The following is a 21,512-nucleotide window of genomic DNA, read 5'->3' as shown; positions in this document are numbered from 1 at the left end:
CCATAATCTATTTTCCAGTTTTGGCACTTACCTGTTGCCCAGATTTGTTTAGTTTTGTTGTTTTTTATGATAAAATTTAATTTGTCTTAACCTAATTTTATTCATCTGTCAAAACAGACACTGGGATATTTGATCTCTGAAGTCATTATTTTATTATATGTGAAATCTTAACTTGTCAAATCATACAATCAAATAACAGTAGAAGAATTTAGGTCATTTTATAAACTGATTTAAGTGACTTTTTTCAGCCTGTCATGATAAATTAGTTAAGATTTTTTTCAAAAGCTAATCTTTTTTCATTGTCCTTTTTCCAGTTATAAATTTTCAATTTAATCTCATCTATTTTATATCTGCTTTGACTTTATGTAAAAGAGACAGTTCATATTTTTTAGGTCTTATGAAGAGTAAACTATTGAAGATTATAAATAATATTAAATTGCTAAGAAAAAGAAAGACCTTGGATTAGAAGTATTTTTAATTAACTTCACAATCATAATATTTGAAATGGAATCCAATTATTGTCTTGACCTCCTCTAGGAAAATAATCTTTAAGACCCTACAAAGAAAAGACATTAAAGAGAATGGTTTACTAGGCAGAATCAGACACTTAGAAAAATACACACACACACACACACACACACACACACAATGCTTACAAATAATTATTTTACTATTAAACAAAAGCAAGTTATTTCAAAATTGAGAGGTTACAGGCCATATGTTTAAATATTTGCATGAAACATGTTTTAAAGCAAACCCATGACCTTTTGTCAGAATGATAAATGTTGGCTCTTATTTCCTTTGTGAGGATAAGTCTTTTTATCCCCAATGATATCAATCCAAACTGTCTGTTGCAAATCTCTCAGGATATGGATACATGAATGGGCCATCTCTGGTTGTTTGCTTCCTCCTCTGAATATTTATTTTCATTTTTTTAGAGAGATTTCTGCTTTATATATTGGGTAACTGACATTACCTTTTATAAGATGTATATTTTTATTCAAGTAAAACATTACATTTTGGATGCATATGTTTGATATCTAGAAATTCTTCTTGTGTCTTTCTGTTTTATTTTATATCAGCTGTGTGGGATAATCATTCTTCCAAGAAATCCCAAACTTCACTACTATTCTTTAGCGTCCATCAATCCTAAAGTTCAAAATTATCATTCAAAATTCAAAATTATAATGTATACCTAAACATTTCTGCTAATCAATGTATCTTACTGGTTTAATGGGGACTGAAAAAGAATAAGGAATATGATTTAAAATAGGTGAAAAAGAAATGAAGATGTTTAAGTTCAGTTAAGAGCATGAATTATAGTCTCTTCAAAATAAGAAAAACAACCAAATTTTAATTTGAATCTAATTCAATTTGATGAACATTTGGTTTATTGTAGTTATTATAAGCTCACTCTGACAAGTTAATAAACTATAGTTCTTGGAAGGACTTAAAAAAATCAGGACATAAGAAAACTCTCTCCTTTTCTCCTCTCTGTTTCACGTATTTCTTTTATTGTTATTATCATTAACCTTTATTGTAGTTAGATACACATGCAGTTCCTCTAATAGACTGTAAGTCCCTTATAAGAGTAAAGACTGTTTTTTTTTTTATCCTTGCTGCCCTGACAATGCCTAACACATAATGCCTTATATAAAGTCTAAACTCTAGCACTGTGTGATGACTCAAATGTCATCCAAAGGCACTAAATATTAGCATATTAAAAAAGAGCGATTTGCCTTGCACTTTTCACATTATTGATATGCTTGAGTTTTGAGTTTTGCTTCTATGTATGACCTAAATTTTCCAGGCCCTAGGTCAATTCACAGATATTACAAAACTCAAATTTAATTTTATGATTTAGGGATACTTTGTTATAACACCCTTTTATGTGCTGTTACTAGAAATGTTTTAATAAAAGTACAATGGTAAGACTATAACAAAAGGGTAGCAATACTAGAAGGCATATGACTTAGTCAGATAAGACTTGCCATAAGGAAAGTAGAGCAGCTTTAATATACACAGAGATGGATGGGAAACCAACAACGAATTGAAAAATGCAAAGTTTTGCTCACAACGTGACCTGGGAGAAAGGCAGTCAGTGAAGGTGAAGATTTTACTGGTTTAATAATAAATAGGTATACATAAATAATTAGTTTGTGACAGTTTTAATGACAACCCAGCCATGAGAGAAGATAAATCTACATATTGAAAGAAAGCAGTTAAAACGTTGACTTGCAGAATGACAGAGGTAAAGAGGATACATTTAAGTGGAGACAGGCAGCTTGTCTAAATATGGCTAATATTAAATACAGGTGATTATAGCATTTGAAATTGAAATTAAAAATAATCTCTGATTCACTTATTTTAAAATTGCCAAGTCCCCTCAGCTGCATATTTCACCAGGTGCTGGTGCAGTTGGAACAACAAGCATATCCAATGACTTAAAAATAACATTCACGGGTGTCACCTGATGTCACTCCAGATAAGAAATACTGTTCCCAATCAGAGAGAAAACACTCTCTGGTATTCATCCTAACACATCCCAAACCTGTGCTACATATTTATGCCATGTATTTTTAAATAATCTTTTGGATCTTGAACATATTAAATAGATTAAGCTTTCTGAAAGTTGTAAACATAGAAAAGAAATGCAACACTTTGGTTTTAGGAAACTTATGCCTGTACAGAGCTCTTTTTTCATTATGAAGTTTAAAGAAAATAAAGACGTTTTGATCTTTTTTCTCCAAATATTACAAACTGAGTCAAATACATGTGTAGTATTCATAATTTCTTCTTTAAAATGATATTTAAGGCCTATGATTTCAGGCAACTCAAGTACATAGTCTCCTAAATATATTGGTTCAGATTTGGGGAAGAAAACGAACATTTATCAAGTCATTCAGGCAAGCAATATGCTAGGTGTTTTGTGTGCATTTACTTTTCCCAATAAAAGTCCTATGAGGAAGATATTTTATCTGTTTTACAGATGAAGTAACTGAAGTCCTGAATGGTTAACTTGATTTCCCAAGATCAAAAAGAAACTCAGCAACAAAAATGGGATTGGCCCTTAGAATTCTCTAGAAAGCCCAGGCTTTTCTATATATGTACCTAAATACCTCTATAAGGGTTGTTTCTCAAATTTATGTGGAAAAAACTAATGATATACAGTAATTTTTAAAATGCATTGATGTGTACTCCCATCACCCTCCTCCTACCAATTTGACTTTATAGTCAGAAAATAAAGCATCAAGAATCACAAATGCATTGATTTCTATTGCTCAAATCACAAGTGCATTTATTTCTATTGCTCAATCAAAGATTGGGTTTCTTCAGGCATCTGTACAAAAAAAATGGCTTAATTGAAATACTGTTGCACACTACATTCACTTTCCATTAGTCTGAAAATGAACTAACTTGACTTAATTTAGAATAGTGCCAACTCTGTACTGTCCAAAATCTTTGAGTAGATCATGGACAGAGACTCTCTAATCTTAAGCAATTTTGAGTGAAAAATATAATTGACAAGCTTATAGAAGATAAAACACAAAATGACAGAGAGAAGAAAAATGAACATGAAATATCCAGCAACACATCATAGTTACTGGGATGATTCTAATACATTTTTTTGTTTTGTTTTGTTTTTACTATCTCTCACTCCTGAAGGTCACGGAAATGTGGAAGAGAAATAGAAATTGAAGGGAAATATCAGATGCGAAATGTCTGATACTGCCATAACGCTATTTTAGAAGTTTTCAAAGAAAAGAGATACTTTGGTGCTATTAAGTCATAAGAAGCATCAGTTACTTCATTTTAATTTATTTGGATGATCATATAAGTCTGTTGAGACCTTTATGAAACCAGACTTTGGTCTTTTGGCATTTTGCCAATCACTACTAGCATAACTTTTTATCAAATATCATAAAGAATAGTGTTTTTTCTTTAATAAATTGAAGACAATTACTAATTAATATGTTAAAGAGAACAGCATTTTCTGAAGTCTTGTAGCTACTCTCCCCAGTTTGACATTGGTGTTGCCCCTTAATTAGTCTGTCCTCCAGCTTAGTCATTTGCATTAAGCCTATCAATCCAGTCAGTTTTCTTCACTTTCAGGCTATATTTCTTTATCTTACATGCAAGGCTTTCTCAGAGATGTTGCCAGATTCTTTGCTGAATCCATGCACATCAAAATGACTACATCCCCCTAAAACTAGAGCGAGCCGCAGCTAAGGAGCCCGCCTGCCGCAGCTAAGACCCAGCGCAACCAAAAAAACCAACAACAACAACAAAAAACCACTAAAAGTGTCAAAATAGCAAGTAAGTTAATATGATGTGGTAAACTAAAGAGAACTTATGCTGCCTCTCTTGGACTGGACACATAAGAGCTACCTTTCCTGCTAAAGAGATTGGAGGGATAAAAGGAAATTAAATGCAAGACAAATCTCGAGAACTATGGGGGCCTGTTTCAATTTATATTCCATTAAATACTAGGGAAGTTTTATCATGAATCGTCTTGAAACTGAAATGATCTTTTCTTTCTTTTTTTCCCCTACATCTATTTAGATACTTAGGCTTTTCAGAAAACCATAGACTTGTGCATCTCTCTTTGGGATATGTCTTTCATAGAGAGGTTAGAACCTGTTACCTACAATAGCTTGGTGATGATGCCACCTAATTTTTCTTGAGTGGGTGGTGAGAGGAAAGAGATTATCTTCCATCTGTGAATTGACTTCTTAAAGTGGAACTCTGCAAGCTCTTCATAAAATCATACTGTGTGTGTGTGTGTGTGTGTGTGTGTGTGTATACACACTAGGTTCTATATCTTAGAGACATTAGCAGAATTTAAATAGCTATATCTGAAATCATCACTACATTTCTATAATATTATTTCAATGGGAAAATATTTCCCCTAATTATAAAGAATATATTTATAAATTACTTTGGAGTCTTAGACTATTAATATATTTTAAAATGATTTATGTAAGCTTTTTATTTTTAAATGAGATTTAATGCACTCATGCATAGTTTGAGTATTGCCCATATAGAGATTAATTTATGAGGAATGAGTATATTATCATTCTAAATTCAGAGATCATAGGTAAGATGGCCCAGAATGTCAAAGCCTTTGATACAATAAACCTGGTAATTCAGATTGACAAAAAGTTACCAAATATCAGCTCATCGATCCCAGTGTTCGGTAACTATATCACTGTTCTGGTTGTTGCCTCATTCAACATCTTGGTAACAAAAGCATATAAAGGAAATTTTACAAATTTCCCTTCAAAAAAGGTCGAATAATTATTTATCCCGCTATAAAGATGGTGTTTATAATTATTTGTAGAATTTTAGCTATTTGTATCATTGTATAATGCAGAGATAATTTTTTGAGATTAATCTGTGCTTTTATTTGCCAGTATAACTACAGTAGCCTGCAAATTTTTTAAATCTAAACAGTACATTTTACATCACAATCCAACAAACACACGCCTTATATAATATGTATACATATATAAAAGTGAAACAAAAGTTTTGCCAAAAACGTCTACCCTGAGTGTTAATTCTTTTTAAGACTTTTTTTTTTAACCAAGGCTGAACTGAACTGACACATCATAATCACCAAAGTCCCTAGTCCATCTTAGGGTTCACTTTATGAAGTGAATAGTGTTGCACGTTCTATGGGTTTGGACAAAAGTATGATGACATAAAATCATTATAATGTCATACAAAGTATTTTCACTGCTCATAAAAACTTCTGTTCTCTATGTATTCATCTCCCCTCTCCCCCCAAACTCCTGGCAACCATTGATCTTTTTATTGTCACCATTGTTTTGCCTTTTCCAGAATGGCATATAGTTGGAATCTATTTTTCTTTTTTCCTTGAAGAGAAGGGTTCAAAGCCTTTGTGCCTATAAGACCACTCATGGCCCACCCACATGTGGACTGGACAGGCTCTAGGTGGCAAACTCCCCCACTAAATACTGTAGCTTTCCTTCCAGTACTGAGTCCTGCCCAGCAGCCACGTGGAGGTGCAGGGGGATATGTGTTGGGTATTTGTTCATAGGAAGGCCACAAGCTTTGTGCCCCTTGTCATAGTGAACCCAGATTCCTGTTGGGTGTGTTGTAAACAGACGAGCCATTTCTTCAGACCCCCTGCTCTGAGCACACCCTGAGATAATTTTTAATAGGGTAGCCAACTATAATAAATAAATACTCTTATAGAAGGGAGGAAAATACAACAGAAGGTAATAAAAATTTTGATGAGATGTTTATTATAAAGAGAATTTTTTGTACTTGTTCTCAAAATTTACATTGATATGTCTATTATTTGCATCATCTAATCTCATTTTTTCCTTGAAGGAATATATATAAATTATGTGACAGTGTGTTCTTCCTTATAATTATATATATTTAGATTCTCAAATAAACTGAATGAAAAATTAAAGTATATTCATATAAAATATTGAATGATTGTTCATTAAAGGTCAGAGTGCTTAGAAAATGCTAAACAAAATGGCTCATATGGAAGAGTATTCATTTGCCTATGTATGTCTTTATTTTATAATTATCATAGAATTAACATAAAATTATAAAATAATTGTTTGCTGATGTTTATTTGACAAAGCCCTAAAATAAACATAGTCAATTTCATTTATACAGGGCTGGAACTGAAATCAAAGTAGAAAAGAATTAGAAAATGTATGTCATTGTAGATTCATGTAAAACACAGTAAGAGATGAAGGACGTGAGCACTTCAACATGTAAGGATATCTTAATACAGAGACACACAAAGCAAGTTAAATAGAATCTATTTAGAACTAAAAACAATTTTATTATAATTTGCAATTGAAAGTGGAATTGTTTTAGAAAATATTAATGCCAGCTCACTTATATTTACATATTAATCTGTGAGGCTTTTCTTATAAATAGAAACAGTCTTTCCCTGAATGAAAATATTATAACCCTTAATACCAACATAATGATAGCAATTGTTAAAAATAAGTTAAAACAGCAAAATTATAGACATTTAAGGAATCATTTTTGGCTATTTAATGTTATCTTTGTCCTTGTAAATATAACACTTTCAAATTATAGCAGACTGTCTCATTCTCAGTTTTCAGGAAAATAAGGAATAGAGTTTAAGTACCATGACAAGTATAAATGGAAATTGAAAAAAAATATTTAAATATAATGATAATAGTGTTATTTAATTTTCAGATGTTTCAGTCAATGATAAGAAATTATACTTACTTAAATATTTCCGTAATTTTAAAATTTTGGTCCAGTTTCTTTTTCCTCTTTAGAACACTTTCCTGTATGTTTAGAAATCAGGCATTCAGCTGTATATCTATAAATCAAACTTTAAAAAATGTTTCGATCAAAACAAAATGCTTTTTGCAATAAATGGCTTTTCTCATGTCTTTGGTCATTTGATAATAACATTTTATTTTATTTGTAATATAATAGTTTATGAAATAAAGTGTTAGCTTATGCAAAATGTAATGTAGTTTTTTAAGAATAATTGGAAAAATGGAAATTGTATGCTAGCTTGATGTAGATGAGAGGTCACTTGGAAGTGAGTCATATTCCACCCTTAGCCAAATCTACTATTAGACCAATATAAAAATAATTTAGAGAAGAAAAAACACATTATCCCAAGCTCCTCAATTGTTTAAATGGTTGTAAAAGATCCCTAGCACGCATGAGCAGGGAACCAAACTGTAATGACTCAACATTTCTGATGAAACTTGCTCCCCTATTTCCAGGACCACATCCCCAATGCAGAGACCATCAGTCTGGTATTTAAATCAACTTTAAAATAGTATTTTGAATTACTATTGAAAACATAAGCGTATAACCTAGTTACCTTGAGTAGCCGTCAATGAAACTTAGTGTACCTTACCTCCTAGTTGAAACTTACAAAAAATGAGATTAAAAAAATTTTAAAGGTTACAAGAAATGATTAACTTGAATATTATGAAGACAATTGTGTAAAATGAAAGATTACTGTATACATACCTTAAATATTTATTCCAAGAGCAATTTGAAAGAGAAGAAGATAGAATGCACAGTAGGTATCATCTTAGTGGTTTTGAATTGCTGATCAAAAGAATGATAAGGTATCAGGAGTGAAGAAAGGAATAGTACTGTATAACACTCTAAATGTAAACAATGCATGCATTTACATGAGGCAGAAACATTGTTTCCTAATCAGAGAGCTTTGTTGTGTTGCTCTACTTTGTTTTTTATTTTATTTATTTATTTTTTAGTAAAATTTAATGGATTGAGAAACTCAGCCACTCCTAAATGTAATGCCCTTGGAGACAGACTCCAAAAATAAACTGACCTTGTCATAACCTAAAATGTTTACTTCAAAACTGTTCAGTTCAAAACAGAACTACACTTGCTATATCACAGTGATACCAATAGTAATTTAAGGTAACTGTCACTTTAAAAGTAGCCATCAACTCTGCCTAAATATGCATTATTTTTATATAAAAACCCTGGTATCCTCTTTCAACGTATATTTCAAAGAGAGCTAATACAGTTGCCTTTAAAGCAACTTCATTTCTCTGTTATGTTACTGTGAAAGAAAATTGTAGTCATTAGTCAAAAAAGTGAATAAAATTGGTTATATGCTACATAGTGACCTTGGTATTGATTTTTAAAAATATTCTTATAACCTGCATGATACCAAAACAACTACTGTTCATAACCTCACCTGTATAAAGAAACTGTTTTCCACTAGAAAAACATTATACACTTGTCAGTTAAAGAAAGAGTGTATTGGCTAAGTACGTTTTAGTGGCTGGGCTTACAATGGAGGAGAGACATGATATTATTGTAATAAAACTGTATACAATTTGAGGCAAATTAATTCTTTTAAATTTATGTTAAGCTCCATAGAGTTTAGGATAAGTAGGTATGCATTTGAACTAGTATTATCAGTAATTGAAATATTAACAATTATAATAGAGACTGATGAAATAAACATTGTCTTATATTTATTGGTTTAATTAGTCATTAATTTTAATTAATAAGTTGTTAAACTTATTTTCCACACCTCTAGTGAAACACACTAGAAATCCATATAGATATCCCAACAAAAAATTTTTTTAAGATGTTGCCTATGAGCCTCAGGCAATCTCTAGGTCTTTTTTAGTTCCTGAGGTTTCAACTGAGAAAAGTGCCAATTAGTTCCAATTTTGATGATGATATTCATGATGTGGTCTCTAATATAAAATAATTTTTGGTGGGAAATTTGGTGACATGTTTCCTCAGGATATAGACAAAGACCAATATACTCAGCATTCTATAGCACTCTCTAAATGTGACATAGTCTGTCAACGCCAACACATTTAAATAGTAAGTGAAAAAAAAAATCCTTTCTATGACTGTCTTTGTAATTTCAAACAGTTCAGATCCTTGGAAGCATCTCAGTGTCTGACTAGTTAGACATTTAGGGTTTATGTTTGTAATTTGATGATAACAATTATTGGCTATATTGATTGTGCCAAGGAAGTAAGAATCATATTAAATTTAAATCTCCTCAGGTAAAATCATATCTGCAATACTGTTCAGTCATTGGACCCATATTTTGAGAGAGATATTGATAAGCTGGGGCACCCGTAAGACAATGACCAGGATGTGAGAGAACTTTATATCATGAAGAGAATGATCAGGGTTACTGAGAAGTTCAAATTTAAGAAGAAAATGTTGCTTAGGAAAAATCTGGGTTTTTTAAAAAAAATATTGAATTCATTGTCCTGTGGATGATACTCTAACCTGAGTCTATAAGGCACAAGAAATAAGTAAGATCAGTGGGTAAAATTCCTAGGAAATTCAATATGAGATAGAATTCCCTGAAAATTATAGCTGTCTGAAATTAGAATGTACTGCTCTTATTAGCTGTCTTCAAAGAGCAGATGACACAAGTTACATGGGAGACTATAGAGTTCATGCCTGGAGTAAAGAATTGGATGAGGAATCCTCTATAGACTTATGTGATTTTGATGTTCTGTGAACTTAATAACTGAAATATTTCCTTTTGATAAACTTTTCCCAAATGTTTCAATATTCCAAGTGTTCAAGACAGGAATCTATTAAGCTGAAACATATGAAATTGCCAGTCTTATAGGTTCAAAGTGGTTGAATAGTAGCAATTTCATGCAGTTTCATTTACATCCATGGTTTACTGAAACTAGTCTCTGAAACAGAAATGAGCAAGCCAAAAAGAAAGAAAGAAAAAACAAAACTGCTGCTATTAATCTCCATCTCCTTAGCACTTGCTCATTTAGCACAGTTGAGACCAAATTCAGGAGATGACATGTTTCATTAGTAGTTGGACTGGCCACAAAAATGAAAAAAATAAATAAAGCTAATTGTCATATATCAAACTGCTTTCACTCAATTTAATTTCTCATAGTTGTTAACCAAATAGAGAAACAAACAATAACTAAAACAAAAAACATGAAAACTACATGAGTTAGTAGTTATGAACACTCTGAAAATTGAAGAGTACTATGGAATTTATGCTATATCCTTAAGGATACTAGCTCTTATGTAATAGTAAGCAGGGCGTGATAAATGAATTTATAAGGATATCATGATAGAAGTAATTACATATAAGGAAAGTAAAACTGAAAAAAAGAAGAGAGATGGGAGGAAAAAGTAATGGTAAGTGGTGATAACCGCTGTAAACAGGAGTCAGGACATCTGCACTCAATCCCATCTGTCACTAATTCTTTTAGTGATTCAGAGGAAGGCATGAAGTCTCTCATGGCCTGAATTAGCTCATCTGTAACATGAGTGGGTTGGACTAATTGACCTCTATATCAATCTAGGCTTCTGAAACCTGAAATTCTGTTACTGTTTGAAAATATTCAGGAATCAAAAATATAGAATCTTAGTAAATGCAATCTAAGATGAAGAGAATTTAACAAGAAATCAACATTTTATCATGGCTAAATTAATGGTAAAAGAAAATATTTAGAGGCCAAATGATTATTGAAGGACTTTGTCGATGAGAGAAAAATGTATACATAATGCTATTTGTGTGTGTGTGTGTTTCTTTTTGTACTTTGGTTAAATTCATTGCGTAGACTTGGTTGGAATATCAGTTCAGTGCCTTGCTGGGTTTGTTACTGTAGTGATCTTGAGAATACTCCTTTCAGATCTCTGCAGGAACTAATTGACCTATGACCCCAGGTTCTGTGCTCTGAAACCCATCACTGTGGTTGGTGTTGAAGCCCCATTTCCCATTGGATGCTCCCAACCAATGACTGAATATGGCAGGGATAAGATGGGTCCATTCTGGAAAGACATGTGACTCCTCTGATGGTGATTCTCTTGAAGAATAACAGTTGACCTTGCTAAAGTTTCCTTGACATTTCATTGCATTTTAAAATGCTTCCATTCGATTTTTCTTCCTTCCTTCTCTCCTTCACTCAGGGCAGGCCTGTTTCACAATCTGACAGTCCCAGCTTCTAGTGGCTCCCACCTGTTTAACCGACACAGGCGGTTATGAGATTTATGAGATTTCTCTCATAAATCTCTTGCATGTGTAGTCATTTCTCAGCATCTGCTTCCTGTAAGATCTGGAATAATAGGTCACTCAGATCTTTTCCATTTCATTCTGTTTACTAATCTATAAGTTAGAAATAATAATATCTAATTTATTTGGTTAGTATGAAAATTACATGATCTCATCAATGAAAACATAGCATATTGCTTATACAATGCTAGTATTTATTATTATGCTCTAGCCAAATTGGACAACTGAGTTTTTTGGTCTTACCACTCTTATTCAAATTGTGCCCTTATACTAAATTACCCTCTCCATATATAAATATCCAGTTCCTACATCACTTATTAGAGCAATCATTATGGCCACCTCTTTCATAAAACTTTAAAATTTAATTTTTTTCTTTGAAACTACTAGTACACTTAAAATATTTTCTCTTGAATCGTCATTCTTTCTTTATTTTTCATCTGCCCCATTCTGTATGGAAAATATAATGGGGTCAGGGTTTCTGTCTCACTCATATTTTTATTTTTGGGAATCTGGAACCTAGGGTATTCAGTAAATGTTAGTTAAGTTTAAAAACAAATGTTTGCTGGTAGTCAGGAGTCATATCAAGTAGAAATTTGCCATAGAAAAGTTTGGTTTTTCTATTAAGTGCAATGAGAAACCATTCATAGTTCTAAACATGGATTGAGAAAACAGGATATGTGTTTTATATTGATTGCCATGGACACTCCGTGGAGGAGATAGTGGGGTTGGGATTTAAGGTCTGTTTTGAAACTGAATGTTGTATTTGTTATACCAGAGATGTACAGTTGCCCTTTACCTATTATCACTGTAACTTAACTAATCGTGCAGTCTATCTCTTTAAAAGCAGTCACTTCATTATTTTCCAGCATTAATAATGAATCTGTAAGGTAACTTGTGCTATTAAACTGATGAAAAAGACATTAGGGTCTCAAGAAATAATGACCTTTCCTATATTTAACTCAGATCAGTAACTGTGATGCTGAGAAATCAATTTAGACTGGCAGTGGCAGAGATTAGGCAATAGAAATATAATGGGGGATCCTCCTCCCCAGGCCGTGGCCTGGCCTGATAAATGGCATATTTTAAAAGCTTACAGGATTTATTCCCTTTTTAAAAAACCTACAGGATTTATTTCTTGCTTCCTCATCAAGGAATACATTATAAAGAAATCTGAGGCACAGATGTATGGTGGTTGGCTTCAGAGATTCTGGTATTTGTTTTCAATACTGTAACTTCATTGTTTGGATGGATGTGGATCCTTAGACTATCAAACATGAAGGAATGAGAATACAGAACATATTCCAAAGCTAAGCCTAAATGACACTGTCTCAGATTATCTATGGTTCTTATCCCCTCCATTAGTGCAAGTAATCGAGTGTTTGAATTTGAAAGTGCAAGTTTATCTCATTGTTCCATTATAGGTAATAAAAGTGACCTATGTGAGGATATTAGATTAGTGATTTTACTTAGTATTCACCTTATGCTTAGCAGGTGTGAAATTGTTAACTCGTTCAAATTAAGTCATTATCCAGTTATGTAACAAATAGACTTGTGCTTAAAAAGCTTAACTAAGCAGGTGCAGAGAGAAAGGAGCAGCTCCATCAAATGCTTCAGGAAACCCTTTCTACCGCTGTTCTTTATTTTTACATCTCATTAACAGCAGTATTAACTATCATATACTGCTCATATAGGGAAAATTGGAAGATAGTAAGCATTCTGCATAATCCTCTTAAAAATATTTTAAGTACAAGGAAGAGTTGGTGTTTTTTGTTTGTTTGCTTTTTAATATATAGCCTCATGTCATCTTGAACCTATTAGTCTGCTAGGGTTGCCATAACAAAATACCATGAACTCAGTTGCTTAAAGAGTAGAAATTTATTGGGGCTTCCCTGGTGGCACAGTGGTTGAGAATCTGCCTGCCAATTCAGGGGACATGGGTTCGAGCCCTGGTCTGGGAAGATCCCACATGCCGCGGAGCAACTAAGCCCGTGAGCCACAACTACTGAGCCTGTGCGTCTGGAGCCTGTGCTCCGCAACAAGAGAGGCCACGACAGTAAGAGGCCTGCGCACTGCGATGAAGAGTGGCCCCCACTTGCCGCAACTAGAGAAAGCAACAGAAACGAAGACCCAACACAGCCTAAATAAATAAATAAATAAATGGATTGAAAGATTCAGCATAGTAAAAGTCAGTTCTCAAATTTACAAAAAAAAAAAAAAAAAGTAGAAATTTATTTTCTCACAATTCTTTATACTAGAAGTCCAAGATCAAAGTGTTGGCAGGTTTGGTTTTTTCTGCGGCCTCTCACTGTGCATTACACAGCCAATTTCTCACTGTGTCCTCAGATCTGTGTGTTTTCTCCATCCTAATCTCTTTTTCTTATAAGGACACCAATTATATTGGATTAGGGCCCAACCATATGACCAAATTTTACCTTAATTACCTCTTTAAAATTTTATCTCCATGTCCAGTCACATCCTGAGTTACTGGGGGCTAGGACTTAAACATGTGAATTTGGGGGGGACACAGTTTGACTCATAAAATCTGGGAATTTTTTTCTATCAATTAAATGCACATTTTTTTCTTATTTGAGAAATATCCCTAATTCATATGAGGCAGAGGCTCTATAGTGAAATCAGCTATGATATTTCTGTATCACCTCTTTAGATTTCCATAGCTACTTGCTTTTCTAAATTCTAGAGAGCTATGCAGAGTGTATTTAAACATGGAGTAATCAAAACAGACCAAGTAGGAAGAAAAGAAAAAGAAGGAAAATGAGTTCAGGGATGGTCAAACACAGGTCAGGACCTCTAAGATATTATAGTCAATATCTCTCTTCCTGGGTTTCACATGAAGGACACAGAGGTAGGATATTACTTTCAAGAGTTTTATTGACCAGTTATCAACAAAAGGAGGTAGAGATGGGTAGCTTTTGTTATTCTTTGAGCCCAGACTTCTAAAAAATAAGAGAAAAAAAGATGTCATTATTTATTTTTCAAAAGATGATAACAATTGAAGGATTTGTTTTTTTATTCTGGAACGTATCAGCATATCAGTTTCTCAATTCCACCTCCTTGGGTTCCTTTTTTATAGTGTTTTGTTTCAAGTTTGTTTTGTTTTAGTAATTTTGTCCAATGTGAGCATGAAATGCTCTTTTACGGGTCAACATACTGTGAAGCCGCTAATAAATGAAGTGTTTTTAAAACTATCAGAGAAAGAAACATAGGGACAACATGATCTCAACCAGCTCAGAGACATTTCTAGAAATTACCAGACAAGTACTTTATGTAGAAAATTGTGTACCTCATACAAACATGCATACTCAGAAGAAAGTTTCTTCTGAGCTCATATTTTTTTGTGATTTTTACCATGGATAATCAGAATATTGTAGTCTCTTTTTTTGTAATTCTTTAATTTAAAAAATATAAAAATAAAACAAGTCACAGACTGGGAGGAAATATTTGCGAAACATGTATTTGACATGACCTTATAGCCAAATAATGTCTTAGAGAAAAACCCGAACGAACTTTTTGGCCAAGCCAATATATAAAGAATTCTCAACAACAAAAAATAAACAACCAAACCAAATCAAAAATGGGCTAAATATCTGAATAGACATCTCACCAAAGAAGATACACAGATGCCAAATAAACATATGGAAAGATACTACTTTAGGAAATTGCAAATTAAAACAACAATGAGACACTATTACACATTCCTAAGAATGATAAAATCCAAAACACTGACTATGCCAAATGCTAGCAAAGATGTGAAATAACAGAAACTCTCATTAATTAGTGGTAGGATTGCAAAATAGTGTAGCTACTTTGGAAGACAGTTTGGCCTTTTCTTAGAAGGCTAGACACAGATTTACCATATAACCCAGTGATTACAGTCCTAGATATTTACTCAAAGTATTTGAAAATTTATGTCTACACTGAAACCTATGCACCAATGTTTATAGCAGCTTTCTTCGTAATCGCCAAAAATTGGAAGCAACCAAAATGTCTTTCAATAGTTAAATGTATAAAAAACCTGTGATACATCCATACAGTGGAATATTATTCAGTGGTAAGAAGATGTGAGCTATCAAACCACAAAAAGACATGGAGGAACTTAAATACATCTTACTTAGTAAAACAAGCTAGTCTGAAAAGGCTACATACTATATGAATCCAACTATATGACATTCTGGAAAAGGCCAAACTATAGAGACAGAAAAAAGATCAGTGGTTCCCAGGGGTTCACAGGGAGGGAAGGATGGAGGAATATATGGAGTATGGGGAATTTATATGTCATTGAAACTATTCTGTACGATACCATAATGGTGGTTATAGGACATTATATATTTATCAAAATCCATCGACCTTTTACAACACAAGGGGTGAACCCTATTGTAAACTCTGGACTTTAGTTAATAATAAGTTAAACATTTTGTTAACTATGAAACTGTAAGAATATAAAAAATCACTTTATGTTAGTAAAAAAAAATGCATTTCTGTGCTATGGACTTGAGAGTTGTAAACTGCTCTATAGAAGAATAGAATGTTTCCCATATGTTGTAGATATCCTAAAGTACCTAAAAACAATGGACATGTTATAAATACTGACCAGCAATGGTGATTTACATTATCTAACCTTTTATTATGTGATATAGAACTTTCCTCAGGAACAGTAATTTCAGTTTTACGCCATTGCAAACATGTTCACATGCAAATAGTAAACTGTTAACCCCATGGATTGAGAGTGAGATGTTCTTGTTAAACAACTGTATAAAACATAACAGTGGAATAAAATTCTTTAAACTAAAAGCTAGTCTGAACTAACGAGCTCTGTGTGGTGAACACTGGGTGTGGCAATCATGCTGCCATTTTCTCTCTCAAACATTGATTCTCTGGTTTCAATTATTATTAGTGGCTTCTATCAATCTGTCTTTGTCTCTGTCTCTTTCTCTCATTCCCCTTATTGTACAACCTGCAACAAAGTGAGATGGAGGCCAAATCTCTAAACTGAAATAATAGTCACATCCCACTTCAGAATGAAATCAAATATAGAATCCTTCATGTGGATGGCTCTTTGACATTTCCACTGTAATAACACGGAACATTCTCTGACCACAGTCACTTGCTATATAGCTTTTTGATCAGCTGTTTCTTGCCATCATGGAAGTTTGAGTGACATTTGGCCTCCTGGGACCTCTATGCCTTGGAGTCTTTGTTCAAGTGATGAAAAACTTGTAGTGCAATCCTAAATTCTAACTACTGATGAATTCTATTGGAATGGAATATCAAAAAATGACCCAATGATGTCTTCCAAAAGTTGATCATAAGTGTCCATGCTGTAATCTTGTGTGAGAATTATCAATAGCTAGTATAATAAATTTAAAAAAAAATTGATATGCTATTAAAAGTACTATATTTGATTCAATTTGCTCTTCTTTCAATAATTTACATAATATTTATAGACATTAATTTGCTAATCTATATTTTATAATAATCTTATTAACATCCTCAAAAGGTGTATTAAAATTTTCATTGTAATTTCATTACAATTATATATTATTTTGGGATGTCATCCCACCATGGTAAAATCTCTCAATTTATTTCTTGATATCCTTTAATAGATATTTTCCTTTTTTCCCCTCTTTTGCTTTCTTTGCCTCTGTAATAATACCTCATTATGCTTTTTATTATATTTTTTTTGGTGGATAATTAATGATGTAAGAGGGTATAGCGGACTTTTAAAAGTTGATCCTGTAGGCAACCATGCTGATAGCTCTTATTTGGTCTGTGTAGATTTTGTTAGATTGTCTTTGTAGATTCTTCTGGGTATGTTGGCCTGCATCTGTTGTTATCTGCTCTCCAGCCACATCAGGTTCTACTTTTACCCAGTTGAAACCTGACTGGCATTGGGAGGTCTCTGGTGTTATGCTGACTCACATTTTTTTTAGGATAGATGATGTTATTCCCAGGGCACTGTGGGAGAGAAAAGTACAGCTCAGAGTTGACCCAGCTAGTCATCCATGTGTAGTAGCACTCACTCCTATTGCACTCCCTACTGCTTCTCTCAACAAAGGATTAAATACCTCTCTCACTTCAGGTGTTCTTACACATACTTATTATTGGGATTATTAAACTTTCTCACTTCTGTAGCATTTCTTACATTATAATTGGGAGAGAGATTTAGATGTCCATTCTAGGCATATCTAACTATACAAGGTGAAAAGAGTAATTGAATAAAACTATCTTTTTTTCTGGATTTTTTTTTGTAACATAATTATATTAAAAATATTTCGCTCACGTATTTTTCTAAAGTTTACTTTTAAAGAACATGTGGAATTCTGAAGTTAATTGCAAAAGATGAAAATAGACGTTTTTACCACTTAAGTGTGCTCTTTCTCTACACACATACTAATGTATTTCAAGGTACTGATGGATTCTGTGTGACAAAAGTCATTGATGAGGTTGATGTAAGTATAACTGGGGACCTCAACTGACAGAGAGTCCTTAGCAGGAAGGGCTATAGAAACAGAAGCAGTAAATAATCCCTTCTCTTAGGAGGTGAACTTCTTGTATGAATAAGCAACAGTGTATCATACTCTAAGGAACTCCAGATATTTACAGAGAATCTATAAATAAGTAGATTTTAAGTAGACCCTTAAGTAATATTTTTTGAGTGAATAGCTAATATTTATTAAACAATATTTAACGAGAGCCCCTATGGCCATTTTGAAGATTAGACAAGACCACACAAACACCAAAGGTCAGAGAGGAGAATTCAAAATCAGACCAGCCAAATTCCTGAACATCACAACTCTTAATTACTAGACCAGACAGAATAAAGGAAATGCAGGATTTTTAGAAGGGTGAGACCAACTATTAGTGATAATTATGAATATCTACTGGGTTTAAATATTCCTGCATGTATTAGATACATGTACTTAAATAATACACCATCAGTGATTTGTGGTTTAAAAATGATCTCTAAGAAACAATAATTTACTTATGAGCACATTCCCAATTTTACAGGTAAGGGTATCAGGATGGTTGTCTATGATACCTGACAGTGATGACAACTTTTTGTTCTATATATAATGGAAAAATTTAACATACTTGAAAAGCATCTTATAACCTGACAACTAAAAAATTATTCTGATTGATTAAATTAATTTCAACATAATAACCACATATATCATATAAATAGTACAAGCTCTAAGTCAGAATAATTGCATAACACCTTAATTCTTTGTCTCTCTTTAAAAAGTTTTTTTCAGTTTCTCAAAAAATTGTGCTTGTTAAAATTTAAACTGGATCTGGGAATTCCCTGGCAGTCCAGTGTCTAGGACTCTGTACTTTCACTGCAGAGGGCCTGGGTTCAATCCCCGGTCAGGGAACAAGGATCCCACAAGCTGCGTGGTGTGGCCCAAAACAAAAAAAACAAAAAAGGGGATTTAAAATATCAAGACATCAAATTTTATGATTTCATGTACAATGCTTTTTATAAACATGAAGTAAAGACATATTTTATGGGGGAGAGTTTTGGAGGCTCTTGAAAATCCTGGTCTTTAGTGATCAGTGTTGTTGTTTGCAAAATGATAAATGTTATATAATTAATTACCACTCTCCTTTTAAAATTGGCTTTGAATGCTTTTCTTTTCTTTGTTTTGGAAATACTTTGGGTTCTAACATCAGTCCTGCTATTTACTGCTATTGTGTATTTTCTTAATTTAAAAATAGAAATGATAATAACATCTCTTGTTAGGGCTATTGTGAGAATTAGCTGCAACAGTGTTTATGAAAATCTATTCTGTCTTGGTACATCATAAGTTCAAGAGATCTGGCTGTTTTTCTTTAAAAAAAATACAATAAATTTTTATTGGCAATAAAATAAAATACTGTATTGTGTTACTGTCTGGAGGAAAGAACCCTGTAACTCTCTAAAATTTTCCTTAAAAACTTACCAGTTTGTCAAAATTTACATCCTAGAAGGGGATGGAATCCCAGTTTAATGAGTATGTATTAAAATACTAATTTCTGTTATTTTTCACTTCTTATGTCAAATTTTGTATTTTTCAGCTCGAAGCATTCTCATCATTTTAATACTTTTTATGGCAGGAATAGAAAACAAATGGTATAGGAAGTATTCTGGAAAGAAAGCAGTGTGGTCGCAGACCAGTGAAGGATAGCAACTTGTGGTGGTTCAGCTCCCAGAGGTTAGAGAAGTGAAGTTGTAGCTTCCCTTGGGATCACCTGTCTTTCCTCTGAGCACTTTGAATGTAGGGAACGGCCCAAAGGGAAAAGTTCACTAGCTCGCTCAACAGCTTAGATGACAGTGAACAAATGCTTGACTAGAACATTTGTTTTAATGAAGTAATTTAATAAAATATTGTCTAAGGAGAAGCACTTGGAATATTAAGAGACTTTGTTCAGGCGGCTAAGTTGATTATTTCCTGCCAGGCTTATTTTTATCAAGTAAATTGACATAAAAGGGAAAGATCTTCCTAAAATCGTAACACTGTAAAATGCTCAAATGTAATTTACTTTGCAGAATTGTCCTATAAATATATATGTCAAAGTGCAAGGCAGTAAGGAACACTGTAAAATCCTCAAATGTAATTAACTTTGCAGAATTGTCCTCTATATATATCAAAGTGCAAATATATATATCATGATGCTCCCTAAGTGTAACAAAACAGTATATTTTTTAACATCTTTATTAGAGTATAAGTGCTTTACAATGGTGTGTTGGTTTCTGCTTTATAACAAAGTGAATCAGCTATACATATACATATATGCCCATATCCCCTCCCTCTGTGTCTCCCTCCCACCCTCCATATCCCACCCCTCTAGGTGGTCACAAAGCACCAAGCTGATCTCCCTGTGCTATGTGGCTGCTTCCCACTAGCTATCTGTTTTACATTTGGTAGTGTATATATGTCTATGCCACTCTCTCACTTCGTCCCAGCTTACACTTCCCACTCCCCATGTCCTCAAGTCCATTCTCTACATCGGTGTCTTTTTTCCTGTCCTGCCCCTAGGTTCTTCAGAACCACTTTTTTTTTTGATTCCATATATATATGTTAGCATACGGTATTTATTTTTCTCCTTCTCACTTACTTCACTCGGTATGACAGACCTAGGTCCATCCACCTCACTACAAATAACTCAGTTTCGTTTCTTTTTATGGCTGAGTAATGTTCCATTGTATATATGTGCCACATCTTCTTTATCCATTCATCTATCGACGAACACTTAGGTTGATTCCATGTCCTGGCTATTGTAAATAGAGCTGCAATGAACATTGTGCTACATGACTCTTTTTGAATTACTGTTTTATCAGGGTATATGTCCAGTAGTGGGATTGCTGGGTCGTATGGTAGTTCTATTTGTAGTTTTTTAAGGAACCTCCATACTGTTCTCCATAGTGGCTGTATCAATTTACATTCCCACCAACTGTGCAAGAGTGTTCCCTTTTCTCCACACCCTCTCCAGCATTAATTGTTTCTAGATTTTTTGATGATGGCCATTCTGACTGGTGTGAGATGATACCTCATTGTAGTTCTGATTTGCATGTGTCTAATGATTAGTGATGTTGAGCATCCTTTCATGTGTTTGTTGGCAATCTGTATATCTTCTTTGGAGAAATGTCTGTTTAGGTCTTCTGCCCATTTTTGAATTGGGTTTTTTCTATTTTTTTGATACTGAGCTGCATGGGTGGCTTGTAAATTTTGGAGATTAATCCTTTGTCAGTTGCTTCATTTGCAAATATTTTCTCCCATTCTGAGGGTTGTCTTTTCGTCTTGTTTATGGTTTCCTTTGCTGTGCAAAAGCTTTTAAGTTTCCCTTTTGTTTAAGGTCCCATTTGTTTATTTTTGTTTTTATTTCCATTTCTCTAGGAGGTGGGTCAAAAAGGACCTTGCTGTGATTTATGTCATAGAGTGTTCTGCCTATGTTTTCCTCTAAG

At 33.3% G+C, this 21,512-nt stretch overlaps 1 non-coding gene across 1 annotated transcript; it reads right to left on the bottom strand.

Annotated features, from left to right (window-relative positions):
• Positions 1 to 6,038: 6,038 nt before the first annotated feature.
• LOC114236071 (small nucleolar RNA SNORA11) lies at positions 6,039 to 6,168 on the bottom strand. Its single transcript, XR_003622109.1, has one exon. It is a non-coding gene; the product is annotated as a small nucleolar RNA SNORA11 (small nucleolar RNA).
• Between the last annotated feature and the right edge of the window lie 15,344 nt (positions 6,169 to 21,512).

This window comes from Balaenoptera acutorostrata, chromosome 4, assembly GCF_949987535.1.
Source record: "Balaenoptera acutorostrata chromosome 4, mBalAcu1.1, whole genome shotgun sequence".
In the NCBI taxonomy this organism is placed as follows: domain Eukaryota; kingdom Metazoa; phylum Chordata; class Mammalia; order Artiodactyla; family Balaenopteridae; genus Balaenoptera; species Balaenoptera acutorostrata.
Note: the sequence above shows the minus strand (reverse complement) of the source record. Positions and strands in the feature narration are given on the sequence as shown.